This window comes from Schistocerca nitens, chromosome 1 (assembly GCF_023898315.1).
Source record: "Schistocerca nitens isolate TAMUIC-IGC-003100 chromosome 1, iqSchNite1.1, whole genome shotgun sequence".
Taxonomy (NCBI): domain Eukaryota; kingdom Metazoa; phylum Arthropoda; class Insecta; order Orthoptera; family Acrididae; genus Schistocerca; species Schistocerca nitens.
Window position 1 is genome coordinate 1,002,488,370 of NC_064614.1, and position 14,316 is coordinate 1,002,502,685.

Below are 14,316 nucleotides of genomic sequence, written 5' to 3' on the forward strand. Positions count from 1 at the left end.
CAAATCACTCTTTTCTGCGTCCGCCCCCGGTAGCTAAGTGGTCAGCGCGACAGAATGTCAATCCTAAAGGCCCGCGTTCGATTCCTGGTTGGGTCGGAGATTTTCTCCGCTCAGGGACTGGGTGTTGTGTTGTCCTAATCATCATCATTTCATCCCCATCGACGCGCAAGTCGCCGAAGTGGCGTCAAATCGAAAGACTTGCAACCGGCGAACGGTCTACCTGACGGGAGACCCTAGTCACACGACATAATTATACCCTTTTCAGCCACCCACTGTCCAGTGGAGTCGCTCTTTACACCATTTTAGGTGTCGCTTAGGACTGACTACACAAATATGTGGCTTATGAGGAGCTGCCCTACCACTGTACACCATTATTTTCAACTGCCTTCACACAGTCATTGAGCTAGCCGGAATTCTGGTAGTACTTTCCAAATCACAAGTGATTCCCTCCACAAAGTTGGGCGGTACCTGTCCGTCGGTACATGCGACCTGTATGGTCTCGGATTAGCTGTGGTTGTCCCTGCATGCTTCCACTTCATCACATCACGAGCATTCGACTTAGAAGGCTGAAATGTCGCTCATGGATACGTTGCTCAGGTGATACAGAATTACTAGTCTAAGTTCGTTTGTCACTGAGTTCTCAAAAATGGTTCAAATGGCTCTGAGCACTATGCGACTTAACTTCCGAGGTCATCAGTCGCCTAGAACTTAGAACTAATTAAACCTAACTAACCTAAGGACATCACACACATCCATGCCCGAGGCAGGATTCGAAACTGCAACCGTAGCGGTCGCTCGGTTCCAGACTGTAGCGCCTAGAACCGCACGGCCACTCCGGCCGGCTCACTGAGTTCTTCTGAGGACCCGACTCTCATGGCACCTAATGGTCAAGGTTGTAACCTCTCTCCGCCCCCCCCCCCCCAACTCCCCTCCCCTCCCCGCCTGTCACCCTTACTAATCGCTTAACATGGATTTTCGAACCTGATCGCATGCACCCAATAGGACAATAATTTATAATTTATGATGAGACTAACATTTGCGAAGAAAATTGTACCGCTTAATGGGGAGAAGTGTGCAATAAGTTGTCCTAACGAATAACTACACTACTGGCCATTAAAATTGCTAAATCCACGAAGATGACGTGCAACAGACGTCAAATTTAACAAACGGGGAAAAGATGCTGTGATATGCAAATGAACAGCTTTTCAGAGCATTCACACAAGGTTGGCGCCAGTGGCGACACCTACAACGTGCTGACATGAGGAAAGTTTCCAACCGATTTCTCATACACAAACAACAGTTGACCGGCGTTGGCTGGTGAAACGTTGTTGTGATGCCTCGTGTAACGAGGAGAAATGCGTACCATTACGTTTCCGACTTTGATAAAGTTCGGATTGTAGCCTATCGCGATTGCGGTTTATCGTATCGCGACATTGCTGCTCGCGTTGGTCGAGATCCAATGACTGTTAGCAGAAAACGGAATCGGTGTGTTCAGGAGGGTAATACGGAACGCCGTGCTGGATCCCAATGGCCTCGTATCACTGGCAGTCGAGATGACAGGCATCTTATCCGCATGGCTGTAACGGATCGTGCAGCCACGTCTCAATCCCTGAGTCAACAGATGGGGACGTTTGCAAGACAACAACCATCTGCACGAACAGTTCGACGACGTTTGCAGCAGCATGGACTATCAGCTCGGAGACCGTGGCTGCGGTTACCCTTGACGCTGCATCACAGACAGGAGCGCCTGCGATGGTGTACTCAACGACGAACCTGGGTGCACGAATGGCAAAACGTCATTTTTTAGGATGAATCCAGGTTCTGTTTACAGCATCTTGATGGTCGCATCCGTGTTTGGCGACATCGCGCTGAACGCACATTGGAAGCGTGTATTCGTCATCGCCATACTGGCGTATCACCCGGCGTGATGGTATGGGGTGCCATTGGTTACACGTCTCGGTCACCTCTTGTTCGCATTGACGGCACTTTGAACAGTGGACGTTACATTTCACATGTGTTACGACCCGTGCCTCTACCCTTATGCGATCCCTGCGAAACCCTACATTTCAGCCGGATAATGCACGACCGCATGTTGCAGGTCCTGTACGGGCCTTTCTGGATACAGAAAATGTTCGACTGCTGCCCTGGCCAGCACATTCTCCAGATCTCTCACTAACTGAAAACGTCTGGTCAATGGTGGCCGAGCAACTGGCTCGTCACAATACGCCAGTCCCTACTCTTGATGAACTGTGGTATCGTGCTGAAGCTGCATGGGCAGCTGTACCTGTCTGTACACGCCATCCAAGCTCTGTTTGACTCAATGCCCAGGCGTATCAAGGCCGTTATTACGGCAAGAGGTGGTTGTTCTGCCCGCATCTCGTGGTCGTGCGGTAGCGTTCTCGCTTTCCACGCCCGGGTTCCCGGGTTCGATTCCCGGCGGGGTCAGGGATTTTCTCTGCCTCGTGATGGCTGGGTGTTGTGTGCTGTCCTTAGGTTAGTTAGGTTTAAGTAGTTCTAAGTTCTAGGGGACTTATGACCACAGCAGTTGAGTCCCATAGTGCTCAGAGTCATTTGAACCATTTTTGTGGTTGTTCTGGGTACTGATTTCTCAAGATCTATGCACCCAAATTGCGTGAAAATGTAATCGCATGTCAGTTCTAGTATAATATATTTGTCCAATGAATACCCGTTTATCATCTGCATTTCTTCTTGGTGTAGCAATTTTAATGGCCAGTAGTGTACTTCCACTTCCGGTACTCTCTGCTTATTTGGATTCCAAATAATGATTGTAAAACAGAGCAGTTAGCCCAACTGGGCAATATCTGTTCACTATCCAGACGTGAATGGTCACGTATTTCCTTAAGCGCATGTGTGACAACAGAAGGTTCGCACACGCGTTTCCAGCGCCACAAGACGGTACAACGTAAGAATGGGAAAATGTTGGTAATCACTTTGAGTCGTCAATAACAAAAAAATTTAATAATTTCGAACAGTAATAGACATTCCTTAGTGGCACTGACTGACTGGAGGCAAATTTTGTTGTAGCAGTACTTACGTAACCTCATAGTAACGTTTACTTACGTACAAATAGTGTATGGCATTTGCAACCTAAACACGTTGAATATCATAAGTGATTTCGTAAATAGTCATATAAACAAACAGTCATTAATTTTCAACACGTTTGCTACGCCGGAATAAATGTCACGCTAACACGCAACTGCACTTTGATAGGTAACATATGTAAGTAGCCTGTTTGTGTGTTGGAAGCGCTATAGATTGAGTCAATATCGCTGAAAGCGCTCTGCATCCTCGGCAAGAGATTCTGTGGTTGGACGGACCAGCAGTTACCGAGTGGATAAGGAAGAGTATGGACATGAATTCTTAGTGGAGACTCTGTGTTGGTACGACATGCATTGTAAAGCAACATCAAACTTTGTATTTATAAGAAAATACGCAAGGAAATGTATGATGATGGATGTTGGGTTGATAATGTTTGAGCAGTGAAATTATTGACGACTATATATTTTTTGGAACTGGATGTCACATGTATAAGGCAAAATTTTCTAAATACATTGCTTGCTCTTCAACAAAATCTTTCTTTCGCTAACAATATGCCTCCTATCAGTTAGAGTGTATAGTAGTTAGAATATTTTTATTTATCTGGCTGTAGTTGCAACTTGCTGTAATTGCTGTACTTCGTGTTACGAAGATTTTCTGTGACGTAAGTGACTTATGAAAAAGAATGGGGTTTGCACTGTTGGGATTCGCGATTGAAATTAGTTTAGATAATTAACAGATTTGGGGGTAGTTTCATATTTCTTTAATTTCATATTTATTGGATTTATACTATTTTTAGGATTTCTTTCAATTCAGGGCCATTCTTTTCTGTTAATTATTGGAAGTCATGTTGTCAATGTATAGCAGTCAGATTGTGTTGGGCTTGTATATTGTGGGTAATAAATGAATAGGTTAAGTTTGAGTTGCCTTTTTCAGGGAAAATTCGGTAGGTCAGTGCATAGTAAAAAAATAATTAAAGAGATAGTTTCACATAAAATGAAATGTGCTATGTTTGGGTAGTTTTACTTAGAATGTTGGTTTGCCCGTAATTATGTATTTAAATTAACTTTGCTTTTACTTCAGTTTGGATTGCAATAACAGATTTTGCCTCAGATTATTATGACGGAACAGAAGAATTAATTTACTGAGGCATCATCGATAAGTACTTTCAGTAATGGCTTTATGATTATTTCTTGGTCACGTTCTTTTAATTTTGAGCAAAGACACTCGGTTAATTAATAACACGAAAAGATTTAGAATGCATGTAGGTAACAATGACGTAGGATAATAAATACATTGGCTACCTAGAATTTTAGTGTACAACACTTATTGTTGAAGTAAAGTTAGTTTCAAGTCAACGAGTGACGCCTCACAATGTTTCAAAAACTGTTCGGAAATCAAAAGATCTTACAGTTCGCCGTAATGTTGAGACACTGTCTTCGCTGTCGTCGACAACGCTCCAGTTGCGTGGTATGTAGCGGGCACGCACGGAGTAGCTATGAGCACTTACGGTGAAGGCTCTTGATGTTCCTGGAACCTCTTGCATCTGCCCGCATTTGTGACGCCCTTGTGTCACGCAAATAACAACTTCTCCTTACACACGCCCGATTTTCTACTGTACACGCAACCTGCGCCTAGACTAACTCTCGTGTCTTACACAGCAGTCCTTGCACCGCTCGCTCGCTCCGACGTCACATTACTTGCGTCTAGTGACGGTGCTACACTATGTGATCAAAAGTATCCCGACAGTTGGCTGCAATGACTTACAAGTTTGTGGTATCCTCCATCGGTATACTGGAATTCAATATGGCGTTGGTCCACCCTTTGCCTAGATGACAGCTTCCTCTCTCGTAGGCATACGCTCAGTCAGGTGCTGGAAGGTTTCTTCGGGAATGGCAGCCCATTGTTCACTGAATGCTGCACTGAGGCGAGGTATCGATGTCGGCCGGTGAGGCCCGGCACGAAGTCGGCGTTGCAAAACATCCCACAGGTGTTCTATTGGATTCAGGTCAGGACTCTGTGCAGGCCAGTCCATTACAGGGATGTTATTGTCGTGTAACCACTCCACCACTTGACGTGCATTATGAACAGCTGCTCGATCGTGTTGAAAGATACAATCGCAAACTCCGGATTGCTCTTCAACACCGGGAAGCAAGAAGGTGCTTAAAACATCAATGTAGGCCTGTGCTGCGATAGCGCCAGGCGAAACAACAAGGGGTGCAAGCCCCCTCCATGAAAAACACGAACACGCCATAACACTACCGCCTCCGAATTTTACTGTTGGCACAACACACGTAGAGCGCCCCGGTCTGCTCTCTCAGGATGTCTAGTGACCACTGAGGTCGCTGATATGGAGTACCTCGCAGTAGGTGGCAGTACAATGCACCTAATATGAAACACTTATGTTTTTGAGGGTGTAACCTCCCCACAAAAATCGTTCACATTTAGTGTCACCTCAAAACAGAAAAATTCCTAAGCTTCTCAACAGTAAAAATTATAATTATGTCGTTCACATTCAGTGTAACGTCCCAACAAAAAATAAATTCAGTAACCTGGTAATAATACAATGTAACTAATCTCTCAATTAAATTGTCGCTCACTTATAACTTTTCAATAATTGACTGTGAATTTAACCTGGTAAATTTTGGACGTCAGCAGTGCTGCGTCATGGCCCTGAAAGATCATTCTGAATAAAAAAAGAAAAATTCTTACCTCAATGAAGTCGCCCGATAACGCATATATATCTGCTCTTAGAATAAATTTTTCTGGCACAGCCCTGTGCAATGCTGGCCGATAGATTTGTCATTTTATGAAAGGAAACAACTGATTTTTCTTTTGCAATAATCGGGATGATCATGGATTGGAGAAATTAGTAAATTTTTTAAATTGAAATGAATGGTTGTTAAAAGTTACTTTTTATGAGAAAGATTATTATCAGGAGATTTTTAAAACATTTACATGGGACTTGAGATAACAATACTACATACGCGCGAGGCTGCTTTTTACCTTATACAATAATGCTCAGGCTCCGGCATCGATGCACCACGACCGGCTCAGCCAACACGATACACCAGACTGCTCGCTAGCAACAACTTACTGCTACAGCTACACAGTTGCTACTGCAGTCAACATTGCTCTCTGGTCTGAGATTCTCTTATACCTTACATATCGCAGGCAGCGCGTGCGCAGTACATCGAAATTACATCTGCTCGGACCTCTTACAAGGGGTGTCCGGATACTTTTGACCACATAGTGTATAACCCCATCAGGATCCAAAATGAACGTTTTGGAAGAAATCGAAATCTATAAATACTCATGGACAGACCCTGATAAAATGTTAAAAGAGCAAACGGACGTAAAACATAAAAATTTTTTAGATAACTTATACAAAAGTGTCGGAAGTTGAGAACTGTGAAATATAAAGTCTGCAGATGGCCGTAGCTCGCGGGGCCCCCGTGGGCGGCAGGTAGCGGTCACCGGAAACGCTGGACAATACGGCGCTTTTGGGGTAGCCCGGCATCCGGAGCCACCTGTGCTGGGCAACACGTGGCGAAGACGGAAATTTCGTTTGCCTAGGGGCGTTATGACCTACTCCATCATTGGGTAGGTTTCAGAAATGCCGTTGGAGGGATTTCGGCGGTGATTGAGCGTTCGACATTGGCCGAAACTTTCTTCCGCCGCGTTTTCGTACGCGTGGCAGACAGAAGAATTGTGGAGAGAGTGGACTTCGCCTTCAGCCATCGAGCGGTACGCAATTGGAGACGGCGTCTTGGCCATCGTCTTCGAAGGGGGATATACGGTCTGTATCGCAGCACTGCACCAACGCGTGTTCCGTGCAGAGTTCTGCGGTTAGAGCTCTTTGTGGGCTCAGAAGCGAGATTTTCACCAACGTTTAACCACTTCCAGCAACTTACCTAATACTCTTGATCTGGTAGTTATCGTTGCGAGGTGTCGAGTATTTATCAATGTAGCTGCCGGTAATAGGGGCCCGTAATTGCAAATTGTTAATGTGCCATTCTCAGGAGTGTGTGGATGGACAAAGAAATTCACATTTTTTTGTAAATTTTGTCAGTTGTGGGGGACATCAAATTAAAACGCCAGTATTGCAATCGAATTATCGACTTCATTGTAGCTAGCACTTACCCTGTCCCAGTAAGCTTTACATGTACTCTAGTCACTGCACAGTTTGCCCAGACGGGAAGGAAAGAAGATTTGCGGTCATCTGTGTCAACGACGGACAAATAAGTTTACAAAAACAAAACAAAGAATATAATACCACTCCATAGATATTACAAAACATAGACAAATGAATAAACAAACTGTAACCAAACAGCATCGCTGGATTAGCTATCAGTCGTAGCTGTCATAACCACAACAGTATATGCAATCAATTAAACACCTAGCTTACATCTGCGAACAACAGCAATTAGTTGGGATTAAGATAAATATTTAAAAACTTGGCCGATATTGGACAGCGACAACGCGACTGTGTGAGTATTAACACACAGTAAAAACAACATTGTCGTTAGTTATAATGTTACTACTTCTGACGAAGCGTATTAGGTTGCAGATAGCCTGAAAATGGCGACACTGCCGAAATCGGCCTATTGCTAGCGTAAAAATTCTAGCGATTAACAATTACAGCAGTTACCGTCTTTTATTTTAACATGTCATTACAAGACATCTGCCATGCTGTGGTTCTAAGAGAAAATAAATCCAATATTTTACTTTTTCCTCTTGTATCTAAAGTTTCATGAACACGCAAGACATTTGGAAACAGCTAACCTAATGCGCAGCTGTTATAATGACCTGCTCCTATAGCTTAATCCGCACAGCGGTGGCTTTCGAGCTTGGGAGGTGTGCTGTACCCGGATGGAATCCTCGCGGTGGGTTAACGACTCTTGGTCTGGTACACCAGCCTGTGGTTTTCAGGCGCTTTTCCACGCTCCTATAGGCGAACGGTCGACTGGCCGCCAGTCCGTGCCTCTCGAAGTTGAAAATACCACGCACAAACTGTTAAGATACAATAACACTCAGAAAAAAGTTTACACGACTCACAGACGGATGGTGCACACCGCTTCTCTCTCCTAGATTAACCGATAGTGTGGCGACAGGAAGGGCATTTGGGCACTCGGTTAAAAATAAATAAACTAGCCATATCATGAAAACAGCAGGGACCATACAGCAGCATGTACACTTGGTAAGAGCGGAAGCTACGGTACTGAATGGAAGAAAATCTTCAACAGTAGAATCAGTAAGGAAGGAAGGAAGGGTCGTACGGCGACCGCGAGGTTGTCTAATCGGAAACGGTTTTCTTTTCCCGGGAAAATGACCCATTTCACCGAAAGTTGTATCTGAAGTGCATCTGTTGAGTGAAGGTGACTGTACCGGATTTATCTGCCGTGTCGTGTTTGTATACAGATGAGGGAAGAGAGCAGGTGAACCACGTTACCGGTACATAGCCTACTACTCTGAAATAGCACAGAGGAGGCCGCCCATCGATAGTTTTAAATACCCTCACTTTACGTGACACGGATAAGGTTGAAAGGTAATCCAGGGCATTCGAACAAAGTCTGGCGATCAAGAGCGTTACATAATTACCTCTCCTTCCTCTGCCGGCCTAGTAATTTCTTCCATCACCAGTAGCCGCACCAGATACCCCCAACTGAGCACAACTGCACAGGCGTTCGTTAGCGACCTCGGTTACGGAGGCGACGTTACTAAAATTCGTAAATATTTGTCAACATCAGTTCATACTGTGTACATTCGTAGCAAGAGTTTTGTTTCCTTATCTAAAAAAACGGTCTGTTGTTCTACTAATTTACTACCGCACTCCAATTATATCTGTTCCACCTTAGATTCCTCATTTCTGTGTTCCAGCACACTCAACATCCTCTATAAACTACGTGTCACACTGCTATATTTCTCACTTTCTTCATCGCTGCTCAGAGCAAAGTGGTAGTGACAAAACGCCGGATTCACAACAGGGAGAGCGGTGATTCCAATCTTCTTGCAGCCATCCAGCTTCTGTTTTTCCATGATTTACCGAAAAAAATTAGGACAATTATAATATTAAGACAACTACATTATCTGATCAAAAGTATCCAAACATTACAATACATATTTGCTACCTAAATTTTTTAGCAAATTTGTATACTGTAAATATCAATAAATTATTTTTCTGTAAACCTTAAAATATCACTTGTGAAATGAAAATGAAATATGTTTTCCTAATCTATGCAAATACTGTAACATCTGCGCAAAATTATACTGAGATGACGAAAGTCGTGGGTACATCCTAACACTGTGTCAGACCTCGTTTTTCCGGGCATAGTGCAACAGCTCGACATGACTTGGACTCAACAGGGCGTTGGAAATCCCCTGCAGAAATACTGAGCCGCGCAGCCTCTATAGCCGTCCATAACTGCAAAAGTGTTAGCCGTGCAGAATTTTTTGCACAAACAGACCTCGCAATTACGTCCCGTAAACGTTCTATGGGATTAATGTCTGGCGATGTGAGTGGCGAAGTCATTCGTTCGAATTGTCTAAAGTGTTCTTCAAACCAATCGTGAAAAACTGTGGTCCGGTGACACCCTTGCTTGGGATCGTAAAGTCCACGAAAGGCTGCAAATGGTGTCCATGTAACCGAACGTAACCATTTACTGTCAAAGATCGATTCAGTTGGACCAGAGGATCCAGTCCATTCCATGTAAACACAGCCCACACCGTTATGGAGCCACCACCACGTTTCGCAGTGCCTTGTTGACAACTTGGGTCCATGGCTTCATGGCGTCCGCGCACTCTCGAACCTTACCATCAGCTCTTACCAACTGAAATTGGGACTCATCTGACCAGGCCGCGGTTTTTGGTCACGAGCCCAAGAGGGGCGCTGCAGGAGATGTGTTGTTGGTAAAGGGTTTGTCGTTTCGTGCCATAGCCCTTTAAGGCTCGATTTCGCCGCACGGTCCTAACGGATACGTTAGTCGTACGCCCCACATCTGTTTCTGTGGTTATTTCACGCAGTGATGCATGTCTGTGAGCACCGACAACTCTACGCAAACGTCGCTGCTCTGTGTTGTTAAGCGAAGGCTGTCGGTCACTGTGTTCTCCGTGGTGAGAGGTAATGCCTGCAGTTTGGTATCCTCGGCACATTCTTGACACTGTGGATCTCACAGTATTGAATTTCCTATCGATTTCCAAAATGCAATGTCTCACGCGTCTTGCATCAACTACCATCCCGCGTTCAAAGTCAGTCAATTCCCGTCTGGCGGCCATTACCACGTTGGAAACCTTTTCACGTAAATCACCTGCGCACAAATGACCGCTCCGACAATGCACTGCCCTCTTACGACTTGTGCACGCGATATTGCCGCCATATGTATATGTGCATATCGCTATCCCGTGACGTTTGACACCTCAGTGTATTTCTGAACTATGATGTAATTTTACTGGCTTAAGGGGCTCCGGAACGCCCTATAATTGCAATGTTAAAATAACGCTTATAAATTACATCTTTCCTCACAAAGTATTTGAGGTAGGAAGTTGAACTTTTTACAGAGTATTTATTGGAATATGGGCTACAACTTAACACAGGGATTTTACAAAATTTTAGTTCAGTTATTAAAGATGATTTTTTTTCAATTGTAATGAAAATTCACAACATTTTTTTGCAATTTTTTATTTATATATTCAAAAATATACAGTTTTTTTGGAAAAAGGCTGTGTTAAATTCTGCAGAAGGTATTGTGTAATATTTACTGAAAGTTTGAAACAATTATGTTTGGAAGATCCTTAGAAAACATGTAATTAGTATGAGAAAATAAAAGTTTTGGGAATCGAGCGACAAAGATTGGATTAACTTTTTAGTGCATTCCAGGTCCATAGGATGGATTATCTTCATCCTCTGCAAACTCCTCCTCCAGCTTCCTCTTGTTCCTCCTCCTGTTTACTCTTGCTTGTATTTCTAGACTCTTTACAGCCCTGTCTGCAGCCCGAAGGCGTTCCTTGTCTAAAGCAAGCCTCGCTCGTACCATGTTAGAACCTATCTTCATTCCCATATTTCTAAATACCTTTGGCTTTCCAAAATTTCTCCTTTCTTAAAAGCCTTCAGCGGATTTCTAATAACTTTACTTTTACTCATTATTATACTTCAACAAAACAGAGACTCAAGAAACAGAATTAATTACGAATATTTTCGAGATAACGACAGAGTAAATAAACATGAAACAATCGACAATCACACCAGCGATATATATTGAACCATCACAGGTTAGCCACAACACATACTTTATCTCACATCACTAAAATGTACCTGATGAACACGGACGTTAATAATAACACCATTTGACAGCAGTTTAACAGCGGCACAGTGGGTCACGCCCATGTAGAACACATTTCAAAAAAAAAATTAAAAATAGCTGTAGTCTTCGGAATTGAATAAATTATATATCTATTAAAAGGTAATAGTCTGCAGATTCAGAAAACGCAAAAAGTAAAAATTGAACTTTTCATGATTTTGAGCCTTTCCGGAGCCCCTTAATGTCGTTAGGGAATTTTAGCGAAATGGAGTATCGTTTGTCAGAGAGTGAAGTTAGGAAGCTACACTATGTGATCAAAAGTATCCGGACAACTCCAAAATCATGCGTTTTTCGTACTAGGTGCATTGTGCTGCCACCTACTGCCAGGTACCCCATATCAGCGACCTCAGTAGACATCGTGAGAGAGCAGAATGGGGCGCTCGGCGGAACTCACGGGCTTGCAACGTGGTCAGGTGATTGGGTATCACTTGTGTCATACGTCCGTATGCGAGATTTCCACACTACTAAAAATCCCTAGATCCACTGTTTCCGATGTGATAGTGAAGTGGAAACGTGAAGGGACACGTACAGCACAAAAGCGTACAGGCCGACGTCGTCTGTTGACTGACAGAGACCACCAGACAGTTGAAGAAGGTCATAATGTGTGATAGGTAGACATCCATCCAGACCATCACACAGGAATTCCAAACTGAAACAGGATCCACTGCAAGTACTATGACAGTTACGCGGGAGGTGAGACAACTTGGATTTCATCGCTGAGCGGCTACTCATAAGCCACACATCACGCCACTAAATGCCAAACGACGCCTCGCTTGGTGTAAGGTGCGTAAACGATTGAATAGTGGAAAAACGTTGTGTGGAGTGACGAATCACGGTACACAGTGTGGCGATCCGATGACAGGGTGTGGGTATGGCGAATGCCCAGTGAACGTCATCTGCCAGCGCGTGTACTGCCAACAGTAAAATTCGGAGGCGGTGGTGTTATGGCGTGGTCGTGTTTGTCATGGAGGGGGCTTGCACCCCTTGTTGGTTTGCGTGGCACTATCACAGCACAGGCCTACATTGATGTTTTAAGCACCTTCTTGCTTCCCACTGTTGAGGAGCAATTCGGGGGTGGCGATTACATCTTTCAACACGATCGAGCAGCTGTTCGTAATGCATGGCCTGTGGAGGAGTAGTTACACGACAATAACATCCCTGTAATGGACTGGGCTGCACAGAGTCCTGACCTGAATCCTATAGGACACCTTTCGGACGTTTCGGAACGCCGACTTCGTTCCAGGCCTCACCAACGGACACTGACTCAGTACAGTAGTGACGAATGGGCTGCCACTCCCCAAGAAATCTTCCAGCATCTTATTGGACGTATGAGTGTGAGACTGGAAGCTGTCATCAAGGCTAAGGGTGGGCGAACACCATATTGAATTCCAGTATTACCGATAGAGGGTGCCACAAACATGTAAGACATTTTCAGCCAGGTATCCGGATACTTTTGATCACATAGTGTTGGTAAGATTTTCATTGCGTCTGTTATGTGAACAGCTTCATGATTTTCTGTTATTAATTTTTTGAAGAACTTGGATTGGTTTGCGTCGCTAATTCTTGTCTGTCTGTCCTATAGAATGTTAATCATAGTTTATTTTTTATATGCTTGTGTGTGTGTTATGGTGGTTTTGCATGAGCGGAATGGATTAGAGTTTTGAGGTTATCTGGTTCTGTATGTGAATTTAACTGCTGTGTTTAGTTATGTGTTTGCTTCGTTAGACATTTATCCTATGTGCCTTTGAGGTATGTATTTGAAGTTTTGTTTTGTGGGTATTTGTTTTGTTATTTTTATATCGCTATGGATCTTAGTCGATTTAGGTTTAAGATGTTTGTCGTATAGTTCTCCCACTATGCTTGGATCACAGTTATTTGTTGAGCTGTGTAAGTAAGGACGTTCAATACTTTTTGTACGGCTGTATGTTCTAAAGGTAGATTTATTAGTTTGTAAATCATGTAAAGTATGCATATTTGTATCGTTTCGAGTGGCAAGAGATACCGTTAATAATGTTGTCTGACGTCGTGTGTTTTTGGTATATTTCAAACTTGTTACTATTTTTGATTGTGAGATCCAAAAACTTTACAGTTTTTTCAGGTTCCATTATGAATTTGATTTTCTCGTGTAGTTCATTTAGCGCTTTGTATAACTTGTATGTCAATGTTGGATCCGTCTATTAGCAGAGTATCATCAGTGTACCGGAAATAATATACTATATTCTTTGTTAGTGTGTTAGTTGGGAAGATGTCAGCTACGGTTCCTGCAGTGCTACATCCCTGGTTGTATATCTTCCTGGTTGCATATATCATTGTTAAATTCAAAGTAATTTGTTTTAGTACTAGTTTTAGTAGGTTCATGATTTCTTGTATTCCTGTCGTAGGTAGCTTTCTATATTTTAGTAAGTTGTCTTCTTTGATAGTTATTGTTTTTTGGATTGGAATGTCTGAATATAAATAAGTGATGTAAAAGGAAACAAATTTACCATTTTGTAGAATTTTTATCTCTTATTTTATTTGATAGAATTCTTGAATTTTTATTCTGGATTATTTGTTATAGGTGTAGCGAGTAGTCTAGCATTTTACTAATCTGGTATATGGGACTATCAATGGAGTTTACTACAAGATGTGTCGGTATTATATTTTTATCTAGCTTTGGTTGTCCATGTAGTTTCGGTGTTTTTGGATTCATGTTTATACACACTCTTCTTTCAAAATCAGTTAACAGTTTGTCACAGCTTTTTATTACTTTTCGAATTTGTGCTGTGTATTTGTTTGTAAGATGCCTATTCAGTCTTTTTAATGTGGTTCAAATGGCTCTGAGCACTATGGGACTTAACATCTGTGGTCATCAGTCCCCTAGAACTTAGAACTACTTAAACCTAAATAACCTAACGACATCACA